This window comes from Falco rusticolus, chromosome 8 (assembly GCF_015220075.1).
Source record: "Falco rusticolus isolate bFalRus1 chromosome 8, bFalRus1.pri, whole genome shotgun sequence".
Lineage (NCBI taxonomy): Eukaryota > Metazoa > Chordata > Aves > Falconiformes > Falconidae > Falco > Falco rusticolus.
Window position 1 is genome coordinate 29,685,995 of NC_051194.1, and position 5,031 is coordinate 29,691,025.

Here is a 5,031-nt window from a genome sequence, read left to right on the forward strand (position 1 = left end):
CTGTTCAAATCCACCTGCTGTCTTATCAGGAGAGCTGGGTACAGTGGCCAACCAGGGAGCCTAAATCCCAGAGGAGTGGCTCTCCAAAAGAACAAAGGCTTCTAGCAGAAAGTCCCTGTTAATGCCTAAACTACAGCTGACTGAGGGCAAAGGGAAAACATATGCTTATATTTGCACTATGAAGGGATTTATTTTACAAAGAATCTAAAATGCAAGCTTGTTTACGCTTTAAAATCATTCAACAAAACTGAATCAGAAAAATGTATTAAACATGCTGACTTGAATTTCTTCTTTCTCTCTAGATTCTGAAATACTTTGTAGGGAGCATGTAATACACGCTTGGTAGACTGTCCTATCTCCTCATCTACTCTCTTTCCCTTGCATTGTCTTTAAAGTTATGTAAAAAAAGTCACAGATATATTAAATTGTAGCCAAATCTATGCTCTGCACTTTCCCCCTTCTCATTATTGATTCACGTAGGATACTCACACGTGCTACTGCATAATGATGCTTACAGCCTCTCAGGCTGGCTCAAGATCTGGCAGGAGAATGGATTAGATTACCTTAGTAATTAATGTTACTGGAGATCACTAGCAAACATGGCGAACAGTTTCTGTATCCTAAGTTAAGCTTAACCGGAGCTAGCTCAGATTTTCTGTGAAACTTCATCTCACGTTTTGCCCTTTACTTAATTTAGTATTACACTTCATTTCTCAAGATACCTTTGCCTTTTATTTGCACTGTATTTTTCTCTGTAAATTTCCTCTATAGTTTTATTTCAATGTATGCTGCTCACATGGTGTCTTCTTACAAAAGCTGGTTAACCATTTCTTAATCTGTTTCTATTGAAAAATGCTGATGTTTTCAAAACTCAATGCTGTTGTGAATCTTGCAACTTGAAAAACAAGTGGCCCATTTTGTTTCATTCTTTTTCTGACTTTGTTATTTTGTTTGAGCTTGATAAAAAAATGGACTCTGTTTCCCTGTTCGTTTACTCATTAAGCAAGTCTGCTTTTGATTTGATCAGTAACCCTTCTCAGAGTTATTTTTCAAGTCAACTCCTTGTGATAGGGTTGGTTGTTTGCTTGATGGTGCGCTTCTGAACGTGAGATCACTGAAGACTGAATGTTCAAAAGAAATAAGAAGCAGCAGCTTTGGGAGAGTATTCCCTAAATAAAGCAGGGCAGCCAATAATTCACTTTAATAGATCAAACCCATGGGATTGAAAATAGCAATTATTTTCCCCTCAAAATCAAAACCAATTTCTTCATGACCGGGCTGTCACGAAAAACAGCAAATTTGCTGTCTTGCTCCCAAATGTGACAGATATGTTATATGATCTAGCACTATAGTGTTAGCCTGTTGGCATGCAGTGTCCCTGCATACACAATGGCAGAGGTAAGACAGAACTATCGATTCAGCTCTGGGAACACTGCGTCATGAATCCTACGAATCCATAGACACAAGGCAAAGAGTCAAGGTGAGTCCTTCAACAAAGATGTCTGGAAGACAATTCCCTATTTAAGCACAGAAAGTAGCAGTACCATGAGGGAGAGGGGCAGGAAGATATTTGTGTATCTGAATAGTCTAAGACACAAATAATTTAATTTCTTCTCTTAAGTCACCATAGCTGCAGGCTACCATGCAGAGATCAGCAGCATTTCTTCAACAGTGTGCTGTACTTTTCTCAGCTCTAAAAAAAGATATAGTTGTTAGCTGCTGCTCCCAAGGCAGCTGAGCTTGCAAATAGTGCAATACTCCCACACTGCATCTCATTTAACAAAATACATCATTTGGAAACCATACCAGTCAAAGGCAAAATTTGTATCCATTTCACTTGATCAAAGGGACAGTAAGCCCTCTGTCTATATCTGATATGATCCACTGGATCACCAGCAGAAAGACCGTCAGTGGCTACGAACAAAAGCATCTTTGGCTACCCAGGCACCCTATGTAATTTGAGTGTGTGGGTTTGAAAACCAGGACACCTTCACCGATGTTTTGGACAATCTGCCTGAAACTATACCCATTACTGGGCTACCCACAAATAATTTACAACCTAAAGCATTTGGATGAGATCACAAAGCTGGTCAGAAAAAAAAAAAGAGATCGGTCAATGAAAGTACTTGCTACATCAGCTAGGGAGGAGAACTAAAATGCATACAGATTTCCCAGCTAAAAGTAGCCTCCTCCATACATTAAGAAGGGACATACATTAAGATGGCATGCTCCACCTGCTTCAGCACACTTATGCATGGCATATGTGTCTTCAGGCTCACGTGCAATCAAACATGCATTTATTATGGCCATTATTTTGGCCAACTTCCCATATTTTTTTCGGTGCATTATATAATTTCTATTTGTGTGGTTTTACACTGGGGAACGTGATGAACAACTGCTTCAGGAGAATTTAGCTAGAGACTATTCAGGCCAGGGCTGATTGCAGATACACAAACATGAGTCTAGCAGAACTAGAGAGTTTTATTTCACTGTAAAGACAAGGACTACAGTGAAAATGTCATTAGATGTAGAGCATTAAATGCTCTTTTCCAAAGCTATTTAGCTGCTTTTCTGAAACAATTACAGAATCTGAGATTTGGAGTCTTCAGACTGGAAAGTTCGAGTCCAGTGCTGACCTTTGTTTATCAGGGAGGAAGTATTTCCTCACATCAGTGGGAAAACCATGACAGAGCATTCTTCAAAGAAGGGTGCATCAACAAACATCAGTAAACTGCACTCAGCTCTGCCACGTACAATCTGTCAAAGCAGCCTGTTTTCAAGTAGGATGAACACAGAAACAGAGGTAAATTCAGGTCGCTGATGTTACAAAGGGCTAAAATACTTGTGCTAGTTTTTCAAAGCTCCAGTTTTGCATGTTCTTCTCTGGCACCTGCTCTTTAAATTGTACATTTATTTGTGCAAATTGGCTATTTTACAGATGTGCACAGCTCTGGCAAAACAAGTGGAAAACTCTTTGTGCTCAGTAGCTTAGATGAAGTACTTAAAGAATATGTCCCTTTCTAAATGAAATAAATGTTGAGCAGTGCACTTATATTGGTTGCTTAGCAACAGGTTGTCCTTTGGCTATGCTGAGGACTGCACTGGTCCTTTGAGACTGCCATTACAGACCGGCTTGGAAATGTCACATTTGGAAAGGATGCGAGAGTCGGCAATTCTGGTTTTTTGTGTGGTATCACATAATTAAAAACTCTCCTATTAAATTAGCCTAATCACAGAACTTAATCCTCTTCTGGGACTCCAGAGAACACAGACTTTAGTGGCAGTGGTATGGTTTCCCTTCTACAGGGAGTAACAACAATGGTTATGGTTTCCCTTCTAGTGAGGAATAACATTATGCAGTTCCCATGTAGCACTTTCCGTACACAGACCTCAAGTGCTTTACAGTGGATGCTATTTTTGATAGGAAGACATCAGTGTACTTAGCATAGCTAGACCAGGAGGACTAGTCCAGCTACAGGTACACCAGTAAAGCCCTTAATGAAGATGTATCCCAGAGAGTGGGTGGCATTACAACTCCTTGTTCTTAAATGCCAAATATCTAACACTCCAGTGTAACTGTCTAAACTGCTGAAGGCTTGCATAGCTAGCTGGATTGCCATGCCTGCATTTCACTTGGACACATTTACAGAATGCAGTAGAAAAGGTACACACATCTCCCATCTAGAGCCAACTAAATCTGTGCAAGATGGCAGCAGTGCAGGTATATTTATCATTAAGTACTGAAAACAAGTAGAATAGATTTTCCATTTTGTTATTCAAAAGCCTTTGCAGAAACAAACAATTAAAAGAGCCTCTGTTTAGACAAACATCAGAGCTGCTGCTGGTCTGTGTGTGAGTCAGTTTAGCCTTGCACAGAAGTTGGGCTTTGTAGCTCAGATGTGATGCTGTACTGATGCATCTCTGATGTTTCCAAGATCTAAGCTATTAAATTTGAGTAGTGAAGCTTCATGGGTGTACAAGCTCAGGATGATGCTCACCAGGTGGTCTCTCTATTAGACCTGCCACAGACTCCACAGCTGTGTCACTGAAATTTATAGTGTACAGGCAGCCAAGACTGCTGACGCCTTTGGCAGCACACTGCACTGCTTTGTGACTACTAGCCTAGCAAGAGTTCTGATGAATCACACCGTGGTGAAAGCAAACAACATGTCCTATGCCAAATTCCTGACCATTACCATGTACTCTGCTCTGTACGTTAAGCCGTAATAAGTCGTCATTTATTTTCAGGTTTCTAGAAAACGCTACATTGTTGAAACTCAACTAGTATTCTAAAATCTAAAGAAAAAGACACAGCTATCTTTCAAATAATATAATTACTTTCTTAATATACTGCAATTGCAATTCTGCAATTTGCAATAACCATGCATTTTTCTTGCATAGAAATGTTCTATCAAAAATGACAATTAAATACATGTTTTCCAAAATGTGAGTACAAGTAAAATAGAATTTTAACTTTTTTCCCACGTGTAGACACAAACAATTAAAAATGACTCTATTTAAGCATGCATCAGGCCAAGTGCCACTCTTGTGCAGTGGGAGCAGCCAGACAGATACCAGTACCATAAATGTGGGCCAGCACGAACAAGATGGAATGAAACTTACAGATACTGGTATTAAAAAGTCATAGTTTTCCAGTTAATACCCCACAGTAAACATCTGAGATTGTTGTAATTTTTTAGAAAGCTGATGTCTAAAATAAATAAATAGTAACTGTTGCCAAATGTTGTCTTACCAACTTTTTTTCTGTGCTGGATACTCAAACCCCTATCTTTCCCTCCTTGCAGAAGCCTCTCTGTGCCACTGTTTGGGGTATCTGAATGCTGGGGATAAGAATGGTCTTTTCAGAGCTTTTATGGCTTCAGAAAGGAAGACAAGGAACCAACAACCCCCCCCTGTATCTGAATTTGTTCATCTGTTTCAACAAATTCCAACACCTGCCTCTAGAACTCTGCAGAAGTATGCTTACAACTCCTCTGTGCTACTAGGACTGGGCAAATGGAACAGGTTTCT